The sequence below is a fragment of the Apodemus sylvaticus genome, chromosome 2 (genome assembly GCF_947179515.1).
Source record: "Apodemus sylvaticus chromosome 2, mApoSyl1.1, whole genome shotgun sequence".
Lineage (NCBI taxonomy): Eukaryota > Metazoa > Chordata > Mammalia > Rodentia > Muridae > Apodemus > Apodemus sylvaticus.
This window is the reverse complement of record NC_067473.1, coordinates 73,009,298-73,029,272: the sequence shown is the minus strand read 5'-3', so window position 1 is coordinate 73,029,272 and position 19,975 is coordinate 73,009,298. Positions and strand designations below refer to the sequence as shown.

Sequence of the window (19,975 nt, the reverse complement as noted above, 5' to 3'; positions counted from 1 at the left end):
GGACTATGACCCTGGTCAACCAGTCCTGGGGCATATATGCTCAATAAACTATCCCTGTCTGACTGAGATCTGTGTTTTGTGTGGTTGGTGAGGTGACTCCTGAACCCAAACAGTGATGAACAGCAATGTGGAAGGGTCAGCCAAACAAACCCTCTTTTTCTCCAACTTGCTTTTTGGTCATGTTCTTTGCAGCAATAGAGACCCTAAAACAGTGCAGGGGGATTCAGGAAATCAGTGTTGACATGAGAACAACCCGTGGCAGAAATAACTGGGCGTGGCTAGACGTTTTCAAGAATATAAGTAAGAGACACTGGAAAGAACCTAAACCCAGGCAGGAGGAGACCAGAGGCACTCATGTCCATATGAGACCAGAAAGACTGGGAGGCCAGAGCCCCATCACTACCTCACAACTGTTGTGCACAGAATGCCACTTCAGAATTTAAGGAAGTGACAGAAGCATGGGGGAGTCCGGAGTGAAGGCGGTAAATTTGGATCATTCAGCTTCTTCTAAACCCAAACTTTAGACCAAGTTGTTGTATTTTGTATTGTTTTATTTGAGACAGGGTATCAATTTTAATTGATACAGGCTGACTATGTATCCCTGTGTACACTGGAACTCACTATGTAAACCAAGGGGGCCAACTCACCGACAGCCTCCTGCCTCTGCGCCCTAGTGCTCATGTATTCCACCAAGCCTAGCTTTGGGTCGTGTTTGTTATAAAAGAATAAAGTTAACTACCCTCTATGCCTCAGCTTGTGCCAGAAGATTTAGACCTGCATAGCAGTCACAGAGCTGGGAAAGCGATGATCAGCTGGGGCTTAGAATCTGTGGATGTGAGAATACATTCTGGCTTCTAAAGAGCGGCCAGTATTTTACAACAAGAATGGTTCATATTAATTTCCCACAGCCTGAGAAAATGGTCTCAAGAGCATTCTATTCCGTTTGCTCTGATGGCAGCCTCACCAAGCAACCTTCTGCTGGCTAATTTGGTTTCCCAGGTAACCTGAAGGGCATTCTGGCTTCTTCTGCATCAGTCTTTCAGAGTGTAATTAAGGAGGTCTTGAGAACAAAATCAGATCAGGTTCCTGTACAAGTCAAGAGATCCTAAGTCCACTCCTGGGTGGCTGTGCAGAAGGCCTGAGATCAGGATCGCTGTGCCTTTTTCTAAGCTAATTGTTAACACTCTCATGAGGGGAAAGGGCAGAGTGAATGCGAGAGTCAGGAGACACTGGCGAGGGAGAAAGAGAACTGCTAAGAACTCTAAGAGTTAATCCCAAGACAGACTTGTAAGACACATTAGTGAGAGCAGCCTTGGACTCTGAAATTCTCACATTAAGAAATAAATGCGGGGACTGGAGAGATGGCTCAGTGGTTAAGAGCACTGACTGCTCTTCCAGAGGTCCTGAGTTCAATTCCCAGCAACCACATGGCTTACAACCATCTGTACTGAGATCTGATGCCCTCTTCTGGAGTGTCTGAAGACAGCTACAGTGTACTCACATATATGAAGTAAATAAAGAAAATATAAAAAGAAAGAAAGAAAGAGTGGTGGTGGCACACACCTTCGATGCCAGCCCTCCGGAAGCAGAGGCAGGTAGATTTCTCAGTTATAGGCTAGCCTGGCCTACAGAGGGAGTTCCAGGACAGCCTATGCTATACAGGGAAGCCTTGTCTCAAAAAACCAAGAAAGGAAAAGAGGTCGATCCTTGGGATACAGTCTGATATAGGGAAAGAGGTTTGTTCAAAACCATTAAAGTGATGCTCATAATATTGCAAAAAACAATCCACTTGATACCATTCTCTTTGTGTATATGACTTATGTGAATGTGAGTACAGGTGACCATGGGGGGCAGACACCAGAGTCATTGGTTCCCCTAGAGATGGAGTGACAGATGGTCACAAGCCACATGATGTGGGTTGCAGGAATTGAACTCAGGTCTTTTGCAAGAGCCAGATGTGCTCCTTGCCTCTGAGCCTCTGGAGCCGCGTAGTTACTCTCTGTTTAATTACGCAGCTGTCTGTGTGGGTTTGCGCACATGAATGCAGTACCATGGAAGCCAGAAGGCTCAGGCCCGCGGGAGCTGGAGTCGCTCACTGGTGGTTGTGAGGAGCCACGTGTCAGAGCTAGGAACTGAACTTGAAGTGACCTTGGGTCATCTGGGAAAGCAGGACGCACTGCTACCCACAGAGCCAACTCTCCAACCCCCGTCATGACTCTACTCTTTGTCCAGTTGTCCTTCTCTTCCTACTTGCCCTTGTCAGGCAAAACTCAACCTGGGATAAACACAACACTCACTTTCCTAGAAGAATGCTCAGTCGTGGATATCCATGTTGCTAGAGGAAAAACAGATGTGGTTCTGGCATAATTGTTTCCCAGGACTTCTACAAGAAGGATCCTGTCTTCCGGTTTGTATTGCTGTAAGAGATACCATGACCTTGGCAATCCTTATAAAGGAAGACAGTTCAGAGGGCTGGCCCAATATCGTCGTGAAGGGAAATGAAGTGGAAACTTGACAGCTCTTTGGAAAGTCAGTTAGATGGTGTTTTGCTGGGACAAACATGTGAAGGAATTTTCGTTAAAGTGGACACAGGTGTGAAAGGCTAAGGCCGACCCTTGAAGGAACATTTTACTGAAGCAGACCCAGGAGAGAGGGTGTTCTGCTAAAGCAGGCATGTGAAAGCACGTGTGATGGACATGCTAACAACATGGATGTATTAGTTTGCTTTACATTGTGTAGTTGAGGTGCCATAGAGAGAAATGAACTAAGAAACGTCAGGTGGCTGCAGCGCGTTGAGGCTTCCAAGGACTCGGGCAGATTGGATGCCCGTGCTGAGGCACCGGTGCTGAGGCGAGGCACTGGAGGACGCGTGATGTGTGGAGGACACGTGATGTGTGGAGGACACGTGATGTGTGGAGGACACGTGATGCGTGGAGGGTGTAAATAGGACTCGAAGGCGTGGCAGCGACAGGGCTTGGCTTGCTGGAGCAGCCAGCTGTGCAACGCTTGTGGGTCTCCCCGAGAGACACACAGCCGAGAGTTCCTCCTGGTGTTCCTGCTGACTCGAGCTGAGGCTGCTCTGGGTCCTGTCACCGCTGTTAACACCGCTGGGTCCTAACCCCACACACACACACACACACACACACACACACACACACACACACACACACACACACACTCTCTCTACCAAACCGGATCGCTGGCGTATTTGTGAAGTGTTTGCAAGTGGATGGCGCTGCCGATGCTGACCTGTCAACTGAACTGCTGATTTCCAGACAGTACAGCTGGGAGTTGCTCCAAAGAACCTTTCTAAACAGGTCTCCTCCCCCCACCCCCCAAAACAGTTATGTTGTGAGGTGTTAGAACTTGCACACACCAGGTTTGATGCCACTGTTCAGCTGATAACAGCTGTTTACCTGTCTTCTCCTTTTAAGTCCATGAAGGCGGCTCAGCTGTGTTCCCGCTGCACAGCGAATGGCTCTACATCTAGCAAGGCATCTTCCTTGGCCCCTGGATGGTTGTATTGAACTGTTTTTCTCTCCTGGTTTTCCATACTGCAACTGAAGCACTGGGCATTTTGAGATCTGAGATCTTTAGCAGCTTAGTCACAGTTTCTTTCCAAATGAGTATACTTCCTATAATTGAAGCACCAGGAAGTTTGATATCAGAGACCTTTAGCTATGGCTTAGCCTATTATATCAGCATGGCACATATTAGAAGCAATATCAGTAGTATCCCTTATCCACTTGTCCACAGGTGCTGCCCATGCCTTTAATGGTCTAATAACTTTTTTACATTCAGTATTTGCACTTTCAAATACCAAAGTCTCTATTAAGATCTTGTGTTGAGGTATGCTATGGCTTTGTTCACAGTTGAGATTTATCTTTGTAAAAAACAAAAACAAAACAAAAATGAGTGAAGGCTTCTCCAGAGCCTTGAAAATATTTGTAGACCTTTTCCCAGACTCCTCAACTTTGTCCCAACCTCTTTTTTTCCCCTAAAGATGTATTTATTTTATATATGTGAGTACATTTCAGACACACAAGAAGAGGGCATTAGATCCCATTACAGATGGCTGTGAGTCACTGTGTGGTTGCTGGGAATTGAACTCAGGACCTCTGGAAGAGCAGTCAGTGCTCTTAATTACTGAGCTATCTCTCCAGTCTTAGCCAGGCAGTAGTGGCACATGCCTTTAATCCCAGCACTTGGGAGGCAGAGGCAGGCAGATTTCTGAGTTTGAGGCCAGCCTGGTCTACAGAGTGAGTTCCAGGACAGCCAGGGCTATACAGAGAAAAAACCCTCTCAACACGCACTCCCCAAAATTGTCCCAACCTCTTAAAGTCACGAAGTGACTTTGTACCACAGAATGTCAAACTGATTCTGTTCCTGTATATCAGAATACCACTCTTCGCCCAGCAACTGGACTTTTACTATATTCATTCCCTCTTTCTTTCTACCAGAAACTGATTGTCTAGCTCAGTCACCAGGACTGAGTCTTTTTTCTCTCTCTTCCAGTACTCCACACCTTTCTACACTACCATCTGCAATTTTTCCAGTTGCATGGCCAGTTCTGCAACTGTTTCAGAAAAGGCAGAGTGAACCCTTTTGTTTTCGAATTTCAGCCATTCTTTTGTTTCTCAGTGTCTTAGGGTTTCTATTCCTGCACAAACATCATGGCCAAGAAGCAAGTTGGGGAGGAAAGGGTTTATTCTGCTTACACTTCCACACAGCTGTTCATCACCAAAGAAAGTCAGGACTGGAATTCAAGCAGGTCAGGATGCAGGAGCTGATGCGAAGGCCGTGGAGGGGATGTTTCTTACTGGCTTGCTTCCCCTGGCTTGCTCAGCCTGCTCTCTTGTCGAACCCAAGGATACCAGCCCAGAGCTGGGACCACCCACAAGGGGCCCTCCCCACTTGAGTACTAACTGAGAAAATGCCCCACAGCTGGGTCTTCCCAGTTGTGGCACTACCCCAACTGAAGCTCCTTTCTCTGTGATGACTCCAGCCTGTGTCAGGTTGACACACAAAACCAGCCAGTAGACTCCGTTCCTTCCATTTCAGCCTGCAACTTTTCCAACTGCTCAGCCATTCTCGTAACCTTTTTAAAAACAGTATATTTAAAAAAAGAAAAAAAGAAGAGAAAAAAAGAAAGGAAAATCCCCCCTCCCCCGGAAGCAGAGCAAGGGATATATGCTCTGCTACGCAGAGGTAGCAGCCTCAATACATTGTTTGCTGCCATCGTTTTTTTTTTTTTTTTTTTTCCTTCGAGACAGGGTTCCTCTGTGTAGTCCCTGGAACTCGTTTGCTGGCATCTTGAAAAGAAATACCCATTCCTTTGTCCCCTGCTATTTTCTCTATGACATTTGAAATTAAATTTCCCATTTTTATCCCTAATTTTGAAGCCCCACGTTTGGGCGCCACTCACAGCTGGCACTTTCTACTTTGGGTCTTCTTTCTTCCACCCTTCCCCACCCTTTTTGACCTTTTCAACACCCTAACGCTAGATAGGAGAGAAAAAAGGGAGAGAACGGAGAGGGGGCAATGTTATCATTAGAGTCCTTCCTGTTGATGAGGGGTGTCCAGTTCCTTGGGGCAAGTTTGATCTTTACCCAACTCGCCCCTGTAAATCAGTCTTCTGTGTGTTGAGTATTCTCCCTTGCATGAGCCAACGCATTTCATTAGAGTTGCTTACAGGTGCCTGGGTGAGGAATTGTTAACATAGGCCTGGCAGCAGCATCCTTAAGTGGCGCCTCTTGAGCCCCTGACCCGCCCACGCGGGATGTTGATGGACTTGATTGTATGCAGATCTGATGTCGTCTCACAGTTGCTGATACAAGAGGACAGTGGCCTTAAACGTGTATAGCCAAAGATGACCTTAACCTAAATCATGCCTCCACCCCGCGAGTGTGGGTATTGCAGCCTTGTACCATCATGCCCATCTCTATCACTGGAAGCTGGGAACCACCTGCTAGTGATGCTGTCAAAAGCCGCAAGAAGCAACTACCTTCTGTTGTGTGGGGGCACAGACACCAGTCAGTGACCACGCATGTTGCTGTAACAGATCTGCCTACACGTCTCACATTTCAAGGGAGCTGAGAAGGCCAAAGGAGTTTCCAGTGTAGGGATGGGAACATATTCACCCAAGGAACCATCCTGCAGAGGAAGCACGCTCTTTTTAGAGTTCCTGGGCTGGTCTTTCCCCTGAGGTTTTAACAGGATAGAAATTTTCTTTGAGTAAAATATCTTTGGAGTCGTGGCCGGGGCTGGCGTGGTGACTTCAGTGTATTTTGGGAACACAGTCTTCTTTTGTCTGTCAGCCTTCCTTAAAATATGGATCCCATCCATTCTCAAAGTCAGCAGCGGGGGCTCCAGCCATCCCGTCTGCATCTCAAGCAGGAAGAAGGGGTGAAATCAGAATTATAAAACTAAAAAGGATAAGTGACAGAAGACCGTTATTTCTCCAAGTCAGGCTGTGTGTGCTTTGCTGTGTGCCTGGTTCTCTAGTTCGCAACCTTGTTCTGGCTAGAGTCATCTGGGAGGGATGGCTTCCTTCCTGAAGAAGGCGGGGGTGGGGGGGTGGGGGGTGTGGTAAGCCTCCATCAGGTTGTCCTGGGCAGGTCTGTGAGACATCTTTTTTTTTTTTTTAAGATTTATTTATTTATTATATGTAAGTACACTGTAGTTGTCTTCAGACACTCCAGAACAGGAAGTCAGATCTCATTACAGATGGTTGTGAGCCACCAAGTAGGTGCAGAGATTTGAACTCAGGACCTTTGGGAGAGCAGTCAGTGCTCTTAACCCCTGAGCCATCTCTCCAGCCCCCTGTGAGACATCTTCTTAATCAGTGATTGATGTGAGAGGGGAGTACCACCTCTGGGCAGAAGGTGGCTAAGAAACCGGCTGGGCTGGGCATGGCAGGCAGTTGGTGCAAGCCTTTAATCACAGCGCTTACAGGCAGGGAGGCCGAGGAGGGGCAAGAAGGCCGAGGAGGGGCAGGGAGGCAGAGGCAGACTGATCTACAGAATGAGTTCCAGGACAGCCAGGGCTACATAAAGAGGCCCCAACTCAAAACCAACCAAAACAAAAATTCTCCATCCTGGTCTCTGATTTAGTTCCTGCCTCCAGGTTTCTGCCCCGACTTCCCTCTACAATGGCCTGATCCATCGCAGAGGGATCTATTGTAGAGAGGGTCCAGTGGACCCTCTCCACGTTACTTATGGGCATGGACTCTATTACAGCAAACAGCAAACAAACTAGAACAGAGTATATGTTGTCTAGTGGGTGTCTATGAATGAGAATGACTAAGGAAGTAGTGGGCTCAGGACCTAGCCCACCCTCACCCGTGCTGCTATTTCTGCTTTTTAAAGCATGTGGGTTAGTCCATGGTGCATGTGTGACTGTCAGAAGATGGCTTTGGGAGTCAGTTCCCACCTTCCACCATGTGTGTCTCGGGGACTGAGTTTAGATGGTCAGACTTAGTGGCAAGCACCTTTGCCCCTTGAGCCACCCCTTCTCCCTTTTTTAAAATCATGGCAAGCAGTTGGAGTCACTATGTAGCAGAGCCCTAGCTATGCCCTGGCGGAAGTGTGAAATGTGTGCTGTAGATGGCGGCGGCCCTGGTAAAGATCTATTATATGAATGCCTACTGTTCTTCAGAGCTAATCACAGCTGTTTCCTAGTGGGTGGATGTTTCCTTTTTCTCTTTCTTATCACCAGGAAGCTGTGATATGCTTCATCTCTCACTATTGGTGACTTCTGACCAAGACTTCTAGAATATTGTCTGTTACCCCATCCAGAGCATCAGCTCTTTTTTTTCCTTCCCCACCCCCACCCCCACCCCCACCCCCCGAGACAGGGTTTCTCTGTGTAGCCCTGGCTGTCCTGGAACTCACTCTGTAGACCAGGCTGGCCTCGAACTCAGAAATTCACCCGCCTCTGCCTCCCAAGTGCTGGAATTACAGGCATGCGCCACCACAGCCTAGCCCAGAACATCAGCTCTTAGCATCATGTATTTGTTAAATGGGTTAGTATTTTATTATAAGCTCCAGATCCCATTTCCCTTAAAAGCAAGCTTGGTATCAACAAATAAAGCCAGGATAATAATAATTAGACACAAGGAACACTGACAAAGCCTGGGACAGATTTTCTCAAGTCCTTCAAAAAATTACTGTGACCAAAATGGTAAAGATGAACCCTGGAAAATGTCACAATAATAACTCACGCCCAGTTAATCTTTGATGCTGGTTGAATTTCACGAATCAGTGTACCAGATAAAAAGGACTACACAGAGGAAAACAAAACAAACACAAAGAGGCAGCACTTGGATTTGAACCAGGAATCTCTTGAACTGTAGTCAAACCCCTCTATCCCTGAGCTGTATCCGCAGCTGTAGGGTGTTATCTAATAATAGCATCTTCATCATCACTGACTTCTCCAGAAGAGTTTTGGCTTCATTGTCTTCTGGTGACTACCCAAGATGTTCTTCTGCTCACACCTGTAGTGAGAATTCTAGAATATGTGTTTCTTTTTTTTTTTTAAGATTTATTTGCTTTTTATTTGTATGAGTACACTGCACCTGTCTTACCACACACCAGAAAAGTGCATCGGATCCCATCACATGGTTGTGAGCCACCATGTGGTTGCTGGGAATTGAACTCAGGACCTCAGGAAGAGCAGTCAGTGCTCTTAACCGCTGAGCCATCTCTCCAGCAGAACATGGGTTTCTTAAAACAAAACAGAATATTATAAGAATATGTTTTTGTTTTAATCCAGGTGTGGGGGATGCAGAGCAGTGTTGGACTGTGATTAACTCCACGCTCTAGCAGAGGCATGGTTTTACCAGCTGCAGATAGTTTCTGCAATTGTGTGACATTTGGAATTTTGGGCCCTTTTCAGAAGGTATATCAATGCTAGAGCCCAAGAAGTGGAGGTTGTTGGTTGGTCAAGGGTCTTGGTTTCGTGTTCAAAGAAGAAACAAGAAGAAAGAAATTCAGGGATCTTTCTGTCCCAGTCTCTCCTTCTTTCTCTCCTATCTAGGGATAAGTGGTGGAAGGGGGAAGGGAGGGTGGAAACTTTCTTTTGCAACAAAGTAGCACAGGTCAGCTACACACCTCTCCCAAGGTCAGATCTGCTTCCTTTCCGGAGTATTCCCACCCGCTGGTACCCACACACAGGCCGCATCCTCACTCCCCCATTATCACCGCTGTTGGATACAAAAAGATCTCCACTATTTTTTTTACCTCGTTTGCATCTTTCTTTCCCTCCCACTTGTTTCTGTTTCCTTTCACAGGGGGCTAGGCCCCAGAAAGGCTGCCCTGGATGCCAGGAGAGGCATCTATAGCCCATTCAGTTGTAGCTTCATATTTGAGGGAAAGCAGGGTATGAGGTAAGAACAGAGCCAGATGTTAGCAGAACTGGAGGATGGCACAGAGACTGCTTCCTCAGGGTCTTGGAGGGCATCTGCCTTAACACATGTTCCACTATTAAGCTCTGTGTGCACCACTCTCCTCTAATCCCAGGCCAGGGAGAAGCAGGAGTCCAGGAGTTCAGGGTCAGCCTTGGCTTCTTGGTTAGTTTTTTGTTGTTATTGTTGTTTGTTTTTGTTTTTTGTTTTTATCATCAACTTGACACAAAGAAGAGTATCTGGGAAGAAGGCTTGCAGCTGAGAAATGCCTCTGTAAGACTGGCCTGTAGTCAAATGTGTAGGGATTTTCTTGCCTGATGATTGGTATGGGAGGGCTCCTCCCACTGTGGGCGGTGCTATAAGCAGATGGTCCTGAGGAGTCTAAGAAAGCAAACTGGGCCAGCCAATAAGCAGCCTTGGTTTCTTCATGACCTCTCCTTCAGATTTTGCTTTCAGGTTCCAGCCTTGAGTTCCCTCAGTGGACTCGATAACCCAGGATATGTAAGCCAAATCAACCATTTACTACTCCCAAAGTTGGTTTCGTTCAGTGTTTTATCACAGCAATGGAAACCTAACGAAACCTGTTGACTCCCGAGGGAGTTGGAGGCCAGCCTGAAGCCCATGACAGACTGTCTGGTAAAAGAAGAAAGAGAGGGAGGGCAGCACCGTGGCTCAGCGGGTTAGAGCCCTTGCCCCACGCAGTGAAGGCAACTGCTCCTCTTTCAAAGGACCAGAGTTCAGTTCCTAGTACTCTCATTAGACTATCCATAGCCACCTGTCACAGGGGATCCATATGCATATAGACACACAACCCAGAGAGAGTTGTCTGGCCTGGCCCTCACTATGCACACCAGGCTGGCTTCACTCACAAAGATCCACCTTTCTACATCTTCCCCAAATGCTGCTATCAAACCTGGCTAATTTTTTTTTTTAAAGAAAATTCCTAAAAGGTAACATCAGAAGAAAGTGGAATTCTTGCTAAGACAGTAGTTGGATGGCACCTGGGAGGCTGAGAAGGACGAAGACCTTGATTAGATGCTGATAATGAGCAAGTGTCAAGGACAATTCCCACTGACTTACCAGAGTTCTTCGCAACGTTGATTTTACAATGGTTTGCCCAGATGGACCTGTCTGCCGTTGGGGGTCGCTGGGAAAACTGGGACTGATGGGGTTTGTTTGTTTGTTTGTTTGTTTGTTTGCCCTCAGGTGAGAGGTGAAAAGTCTCTGGTCAGATGTTTCCTGCAGCAATTAATCAACATCTTGCCTCTTAGTTTAAAACACACCACTCAGTGCTCTTCAGTAGTACCAAGGGACCGTACATCTCTCTGTATTCAGGTGGCGTAATGCTACGCTCTGTCAGAAAGAGTACAGGGGCCAGAGAAGGAAGAATCCATGCTCCTGGTAGCTGTGTGCGTTCCACAGCAGCGGGGCAGGTGCTAAGGGTCTGAACCAGCTGTTAAAGAATAAGCAGAAGTTCATTCAAACTGCAGAGGAGCAAGGAAAGCCTGCAACGGAGCAGAACAGACCTGCTAAGACTGTCCGTGAGCCCCGTGAGCGAGGGTGCCCAAGAGCCCAGGATTATCTGGGGTTTCCTTGTATGGGGATCAAGAGAAGGAGGAGCTGGTTGCCGTGGTGCATGCCTTTAATCGCCCACAGCGGTGGCGGAGGCAGGTGGCTCTCTGAGTTGGAGGCCAGCCTGGTCTTCATGGGATCCCAGGCCAGCTAGGGCTACAGAATGAGACCTTGGCCTACAAAGAAAGAGGAGTTTGTTTGCTAGGAGTTTAGTTGGGTGGGTCTCTGTTTTGACTGACCTGAGCTCTTGCTTACAGCATATGTCCCATTCCATAATACAGCTGATTTTAATCACATACATACCCAACTGTGAATAAGCATCAAATGATAGCTAGGGGATTCTCCCTAGAAGTTGGTCATGTTAAGAGTGCACCTGGAGTTGCAAGAAGTATTGAATAGAATTCACAGTTGGAGAGAACTGACTCCCTAAAGTTGCCTCTGCCCTCCAGACATGTGCTGTGACACACACTCACACACACACGAACACATAGTAGTCACACACAATAATAAAATTAAAAAAAAAAAGTAAGAAATTGTAGCCAGGCATGGTGGCACAACCCTTTAATCCCAGCACTCAGAAGGCAGAGGCAGGCAGAGTTCAGAGTTCAAGGCCAGCCTGATGTACAGAGATATCCATATATATAGATATAGATAGATATAGATATAGATGGATATGTATATGGATATATATAGAGATATATATGGATATATATAGATATATATGGATATATATATATGGACATATATATGGATATATACATGAAAGGGGAGTAGTTAGAAAAGTGATCTCAGTGAAGCGGAGGGACTTGAGGAAGCTGAGGGGGTGAAAATGAGAAAAACATTACATACCTGTGTGAACATGTCATCATGAAATTATTATTCTGTAGTTATATACAACTAATATATGCCAATAATTACTAAGGGACCCAGATGCCATCTTTGAATGGATATTTCTGGAGCCATTTTAGCCCCTGGAGCTAACACATCAGGATGGGAAATCTCAGCTCAGAGTCCATTTGGGAAAGTTCAGCAGGATCCATCTTCATACTCCTTTGACCTTGAGTGAACTGTGGTGCTTTTAAAGTGTGCTCACAAGTCTTTGATGCGTCTCTTTGAAGGCTATGAAGCTCAATTAACCTTTTGAATGTGAGCTACCTTGGTAACACCATTCTAATGACTAGGATGTAGCAAAAGTGAAATTGTCACTTCTGAACCTGGTCACAGAACACACTGATGGCATCTGCTATCCCTTGGATCTCTGGGAGAAGTGAAGTGAGTGCCATGGGAACACACAGCTGCTCTGAGAGGATCCCAGCATAGCAAGAAGGGAGACCTCCTTCCAGGACCAGCAAGGCACTAAGTCTTTTTTCCAACAGCCGTGGCAGAGGGACAGATTGGAAAGGCTCGCCCTGGAACAGCTGGCTGTTTATCTGCAGCCTCACGAGAAGCCAGAACCACCAGGGTAAATCTTCTCCACATTCCCAGCCATTGGAATCTTAGACACATAACATGCCCTAGGATGTCCAAGTGGTAACCACTGCTCAAAGAGCCTGCTAAAACAAAATTTGAAACTCCAAGTGCCTCAATCTGTGGTTCCTTCCCGTTCTGCCTCTGGGATGTGAGATCTCCCGCCAGCAGGAGGAAAGTCAGACTGCATTCACACTGTGCTGCTATCATCCTGTGCTGCCCTCAGGTGCTGGGCTGATGAGAAGCACCACTCGGTGGGTGAAAACACAGCCAAGGATGTGGACCTCGGCCTGGAGGAGAAACGGCACAGGCTGAGGCTGAAACTGGGTTCACTGAACTCAGAGAGATCTACTTGCTTCTGCTCCTGAGTGCTAGAATATATATATGTGTGTGTGTATATATGTGTGTGTGTGTGTGTGTATAAACAAAACATTTTTAAATGAACCTTAGAATTAAATTTGTTGATTTCCCCTACCCCAGGCTAAGCCTGTCAATAATTTGGTTGGAATTCAAAGAATCTCTTAAGTTAATTCTATGAGATTTAAAGCATTTTATAAATGGAATATAGAGTACTTTGTTTCATCTATTCAATGTACAATATCCCTCAAGGTTTTATACTTTCCCAGGTAGAGGAAATTCTGTCAGTATTCTGATTGAGTTACTTCTAATGCTTCATGTTTTATTCTATAATAAGTATAATTTTATACAATTTGCTTTCTATTGTGCCTGAAATATAGAAATACAAATGAGATTTTTCTCAGCTGTCATTACTATGGTGAAACTCACAGAACATATAATTTACTATCTTTGCCAAATGTAAATGCACAGTTCAGTGATATTTTTAAAAACTCCATAATGTTGGAGCAGAGGTGAAGTGATCAATACCCACATATGTGTTGGCTCACAAACACCAATAACTCTGCTTCTGGGACCGCTGAGGGCTTCAGGCACACGCTTAGCACACATATATACATACCAACACTCGTAAAATAAAAAGACACTTTTAAAAATAAAAATCTATAATGTAAGCCAGGCGGTGGTAGCACACGCCTTTAGTCCCAGCACTTGGGAGGCAGAGGCAGGCGGATCTCTGAGTTCGAGGCCAGCCTAGCCTGGTCTACAGAGTGAGTTCCAGGACAGCCAGGGCTACACAGAGAAACCCTGTCTTAAAAAAAAAATCTATAATGTGAGCTAGAGCACACACGTAAGTAAAAACAATAATTTTTTTTGAAAATTTAGAATGTTCCATAGCTAATAACACCATCACAGTATATCTCTTTTCATCCTGAAAACTTGAGGCATTATTAACCTCCAAGTCTCGAGTCTCCCTCTTCCCCTGCTCCGCAAAGCCAGTGTTCTACTTTGTCTCATGATGATTTGATGACTTTAAGTACTTCATATAAACAGAACCATACAGTTTGTGTGTGCACTGCATTGCACACCTTTTATTTTCTCATTTATTTGGGATGTGTGTGTGCACACCAGCCACAGCACACACATGGAGGCCAGGAGACAAAGGGGGGGTCAGTTCTCACCTAGCCTTTAATTTTGTTTGTTTTGTTTTTATTTATTTTTATTTTTGAGACAGGATACTTGGGTATCCTGTCTAGAACTTGCTCTGTAGACCAGGCTGGCCTCGAACTCACAGAGATCTGCCTGCCTCTGCCTTCTGAGCGCTGGCCTACCACTGCCTGTCCTTTTTTTTTTTTTTTAGTCCTTGATGTGGTGCAGAGGTTTGAACTCAGTGCTTATAGCACTTTACCAACTGGGCAGTCTTCCTAGCACCCATACTAGTCATTGTGTCATTAAAATGTCTTCACTTAGCATAATGCCCTTGCTGTAGCATGTATTTGAATGTCCTCCATGTTGTTGTTTTGAACAGGGTCTCACTGTGTAGCTCTGACTGGCCTAGAACTCCCCATGTTGATTAGGCTGGCTTTGAACTCACAGAGATCTGCCTGCCTCTGCTTCTGAGTGCTAGGATTAAAGGTGTGTAGCACCACATGTCTTCATTAGGTTTCTGTTGCTATGATGAAACACTGTGATAAAAAGCACCTTGAGGAGGAAAGGGTTTATTTCACTCACACTTCCACATTTCAGTTCATCATCCCTAGCAGTAGGTCAGGGACTCACACAGGGCAGGAACCTAGAGGCAAGAGTGGATACAGAGGCCTTGGAGGAGTGCTGCTCACTGGCTTGCTTACAGTTTCAGAGGGTTAGAGTCCCTGATCATCATGGTGGGGAACATGGCACCAGGCAGGCATGATGCTGGAGCTAGGAGCATGTGTGTGTGTGTGTGTGTGAGTGTGTGTCAGTGTGTGTGTGTGTGTATGTGTGTGTGAGTGTATGTGTGTGTGTGTCAGTGTGTGTGTGTGAGAGTGTGTGCGTGTGTGTGTGTGTGAGTGTGTGTCAGTGTGTATGTGTGTGTGAGTGTATGTGTGTGTGTGTCAGTGTGTGTCAGTGTGTGTGTGTGTGTGTGAGTGTGTGCGTGTGTGTGTGTCAGTGTGTGTGTGTGTGTGAGAGTGTGTTCGTGTGTGTGTGTCAGTGTGTGTGTGTGTGTCAGTGTGTGTGTGTGTGTGTTTGAGACCGGGTTTTACCTTGTAGCTCTGGCTGTCCTAGAACTCACTATGCAGTTCAAGATAGCCTGGAACTCTGAACTTGCAGAAATTTGCCTGCTTCTACCACTGCTGGGATTAAAGGCACACTTAGAGCTTACATATTATTCAAAAGTTGAGGGCAAAGATCACCGTCTGCCCTCCCAGAGATCCTGAGTTCAATTCCCAGCAATCACATGGTGACTCACAACCATCTGTAACGGGGTCTGGTGCCCTCATCTGGTGTGTCTGAATATGGTGTACTCATATGCATAAAATAAATCTTTTGAATAAGCTGAAGGCAGAGAAAGAGACCGGGCCTGGCATGAGCTTTTGAAGCCTTGAAGCCTCCCCTCTCCCCGCCCATTGACACGTCCTTTTCAATAAAGCCACACCTCTAAATCCTTCCCAAACTGGGAACCAAACATTCAAATATTTGAGCCCATGGGAGCCATTCTCATACAAGCTGCCCACCCTCAGTGTCTTAAAAACAACAACAACACTTGAATTAGTAATATTTTGTCATACACGCACACGCCATTTCGCTTGCCCGTTCTCGTCGCAGCCCATGTTGCTTCTGTGTTCCTGCTATTCTGAATAAACACCACAGTAAACCTAAGTTGGATTTCTCGTCCTTCACCTTAACTGTGCTCTTACTAAACCCCAAGACCAAGGGGTCTTTGAGCTTAAGATCAACAAGGAGAAACTATTTAGGTCGATGCTTTTGTCAGCTGTGTGGGGAAAGAAAAAGCTCGAAAGGCAATGAGACTAAGGCCTATGCAAGGGACGTTTAGTATTAATGAGCCAGGCCATCTTTGTAGCTGCACTTCCAAGCAAACACTAGATCAGTGTTTTGTTTTTCCAGTCTCAGCCTGCTCTCTCGCGCCCTCTGGTGGACACCTAGCTACTGATTCTGATTTCTCCAGCTCTTAAGAAATGTCTTGAGAAATGTTCTTTTCCCACATCATTATTTATTTTCTCCCCAATATTACTTACTACACACTCAAAAGAGTGACCCCTGACTATAGGCCATTGAGGGGGCACCCGGATTTGAACCGGGGACCTCTTGATCTGCAGTCAAATGCTCTACCACTGAGCTATACCCCCTACTGGCAGGAAGTGTCTCTCTGAACCAATTTATCTTCCATTTCCTGTTACGGCCACACAGATACACATTAAATTTCAATGGATACAATATAAAAATAAAAGGAATTTACTGGGCCTAAACAATAGAACTATCAGAGAAGCCAATGAATATCAGGAATTCAAATGCTGTTAGAACTCTGTCTCTTGAACTTTGCTTTCCTACTTTTTTTTTTTTTTTTTTTTTTTTTGGGTAGGCAGAGATATTGAGACAGGGTCCTACTATACAGCCCATGTTGAACTTAACTGTTTTTCTCCTGCTGCCTGAATGTGGGGATTATAGGTATATGCCACTGACCCCAGCTCTGGTTCCTTACTAAGTCAGCTTTAATGTTGCACAGGCGTCTCTCCATGCGGCAGAGATAACCTCTGGCATTTGTCAGACTCATACTTAGGTCTCCAGAAACCTAAGGAGCCTGACTTTGGTTGGTCTGGTGTGTTTCTGCTCCTATCCTAGCTGCGCAAATGCAAGTACGGGACACAAGAGTGGTGTGAAAGGCCTTGGGTTTCAATCACAGTGATAAAATACTATAACCAAAAGAAGCTTGGAGAAGAAACCTTGGCTTCTATATCCCAATCGCATCCCGTCATCCGAGGGAAGTCATCGCATGAACAGGCAGGGGCAGGAACACGGAGGCGGGAACTGGAGCGGAGGGGGCAATGCTGCTTGCTGGCTTGCTGCCTTTCGTTTACAGCCCAATCCCTCCTCCCCAGGGATGGCGCCACCCACACCCACGTCAATCATTAATTAAGAAAATGTTCCAGCCAGGCAGTGGTGGCGCCCGCCTTTAATTCCAGAGGCAAGCAGATTTCTGAGTTTGAGGCCAGCCTGGTCTACAGAGTGAGTTCCAGGACAGTCGGGGCTACACAAAGAAACCCTGTCTCAAAAAAAAAAAAAAAAAAAAAAAAAAAAAAAAAAAAAAAAAAAGATGGGGCTGGAGAGATGGCTTAGCGGTTAAGAGCACTGACTGCTCTTCTGGAGATTATGAGTTCAAATCCCAGCAACCACATGGTGATCTGCAATGGGATCTGATGCTCTCTTCTGGTGTGTCTGAAGAGAGGAAGAGAGCAATGGTGTACTCAGAAACGTAGAATCTTTAAAAAAAAAAAAAAAGAAATGGAGGCAGCTCTCAGCTGAGATTCCCAAGTACATTGTCAAGTTGACAAAAAGCCAACCTGGACACCATTCCACTCAGAATATGAGTTCTTATGGAGTGGAGAGAAGAAACAGTTAATCTCCAAAAGAAGTCAGGGGTAGCAGGCCATCCCAAAAACTCACTTGCGATTACTATGTTAAAGAAGACTAGATAATCTACTGTTGTGTTTCACGGACAGTTCCTGGTATCAGAAGCTAACAGCTAAGGGGGAAAGGCCTGATGTGCCGCTGTGGGGGTGAGCATGGCTGGAAACCAAGCTTCTCTAGGAGTATTTAAGAGGCTTGGAAGGAGACGCCCAGGCATAGTGTTTGTGGCACAGCGGGGACTCCCCACCCCAGCCCAAGACAGAATTCATAAGTATCTGAGTCTTCACTGAGATTCTGAGGAGAAAAATGGCCACCAGACCAGCCATGGGGTCCTGAACTACAAGTCCAGAAAATGGGGCTGGAGTCCAGATGTTCTACTCCATCCCTTGTTTGCCACTTGAACGTCCTTGTGTTTCAGTCACACTGCAGCCTTCTGGGGAAGCAGGCAGTGTCTACACTTGTGTTCACCATGGGGCAAGATCACTGTCATGCTTTGAATTGTGTTGCCTAAGAAGATTTGTTGAAGCCACACGTGGTGGGGCATGCCCCTGCTCCAGCACTTCGGAGGGCTGAGCGTCCAAGGCCCTCTGGGTTACCTGTGACTGTCTCCAAAAACAACAAAACACATTAACTTTCTAATATGGTCTCTCACTGTGCTCTCCTTTGGAAATAGCAATGGGCAACTGCACTTGATAAAGTCAAGATGAAGCCAACAGGCCAACCGTTGTCCTTATGAGGGGAGAAGAGACACAGACTCAGTCATAGAAAGAATAACACATGAAGAAGATAGAATTGCTAGCCATCTGCAGGAATGAGGAAGAAGGGAGCCTTCACCCAGATGCCACATCTCTGCTCTCAAGAAATGGAAGATTAAAGTTTTACTGTTGAGGCCACCTAATTTGTGATACTTTGCTACGTCACCTTTGGAAACTTGCCCCCCCCCCATGGGGGGCTCTCTGGCCAGAGATTTGACCTGTAATGAGGACAGTGACGCAGACCTGTCCCCCTGGACGCTAAGTATCAGTTCGCCAGCTTCACTGAGCTACTCAGAGTGTGGGACGCTGGGGTGGCACCCTGTCTGGCTAGAAAATCGCTGTCCCTGGGACTTTACTCTCCAAACAGGCAGAAGGCTAAGTAAGCGACTACAGAAAAAAGCAAACAGTCTCAACAGCCCGTGAAGCTAAGTGACGATGCCTCAGCAGGCAGGAGCAGCCGCCCGCCGTGCAAGCCGGTCCCCCGCTCTGAAGGCGGGAATGTGGACCAGGGGACCGCAGCCTTTCTTTCAGCGGCCCACCCCAGAAAGAGAGCAGGAAGCCACAGTACTCTGTGGTGGTGCTGGTGGAAGGCGGTGGTGAGGGAGTGTGCTCGTAGTCTCTCGTGTAACCGGGCTCACTAGCTCCCCAGCAAGAGATTTTTCCCAAGACAGGGTTTCTCTGTGTAGCCCTGGTTGTACCCGAACTCACCCTGTAGACCAGGCTGCTCTCACAGATCCACCTGCTTCAGCCTTCTGCTTCCTTCCTGACTGCTGGCATTAAAGGTGTGTGCCACCAATCCTGATATATTTTTTGGGGGGGGGAGTTTACATGTATGAATATTTTCCCCACATGTATAGCTTTGTACTGCACACATGCAGTGCCTGCAGAGGCCAGAAGAGGGTGGTAGATTCTCCTTGGAAATGGAGTAACCGGTGGTAGCCATCATATGAGTGCTAGGAATTAAACTCAAAGCCTCTCAATGCTCTTAACCTCTGAGACATCTCTCCAGGCCTTAGAGAGAATGTTTTAACAATGGAGATAAGTGCTCCATAAATATTAAATGTCACTTTATAAAAATACTCCATGTCAGATGAGTATAGTGGCATATAACTTTAATCCCAACATTCAGAAGGTGGAGGCAGACGCAGACGCAGACGCAGAGGCAGGAGGATCTCTGCGAGTTTGAGGCCAACCTGGTCTACATAGTAAGTTTCAGGATAGCCAGAATTACATAATGAGACTGTCTTAAAAAAAAAAAAAAAAGCCAGGCAGTGGCGGCGGCGCATGCCTTTAATCCCAGCACTTGGAAGGCAGAGGCAGGTGGATGTCTGAGTTCAAGGCCAGCCTAGTCTGGGACAGGCTAGTCTGAGTTCCAGGACAGCCAGGGCTACACAGAGAAACCCTGTCTTGAAAAAAAAACAAAAAACAAAAACAAAAAAGAAAAGAAAAGAAAAAACAAAATCAAAAGCAAACCAAAAGAGTCCAAAAGAACTCCATGTCACATAAAAGTAAAAAATAAATCCAAAATTCAGAGTCTGTGGGTTGTTTCGCTGGAAGCCAAGCAATGTCTCTTTATGATCGGTGGCTGCTTTCCCACTGCGAGGCAGAACTGAGTGGTTGCATTCAGACGTGCAAGTTTGTAAAGATAAGTCTGGATCTTCTGGCCTGAGGGTGGAGCTCAGCAGCAGAGTACTTGTGGAGCATGTCCAAGTCTCTGGGTTTGGTCCTCACCACTGCGAAAGCAAAAGCATTACATGCAATGAAAAGTTTGACAAGTGAAAACAAGAAAGCTCTAGGG

At 46.3% G+C, this 19,975-nt stretch overlaps 1 non-coding gene across 1 annotated transcript; it reads right to left on the bottom strand.

Moving 5' to 3' along the window:
- Nucleotides 1–16,071: 16,071 nt before the first annotated feature.
- Trnac-gca (transfer RNA cysteine (anticodon GCA)) lies at nucleotides 16,072–16,143 on the bottom strand. Its single transcript has one exon. It is a non-coding gene; the product is annotated as a tRNA-Cys (tRNA).
- Between the last annotated feature and the right edge of the window lie 3,832 nt (nucleotides 16,144–19,975).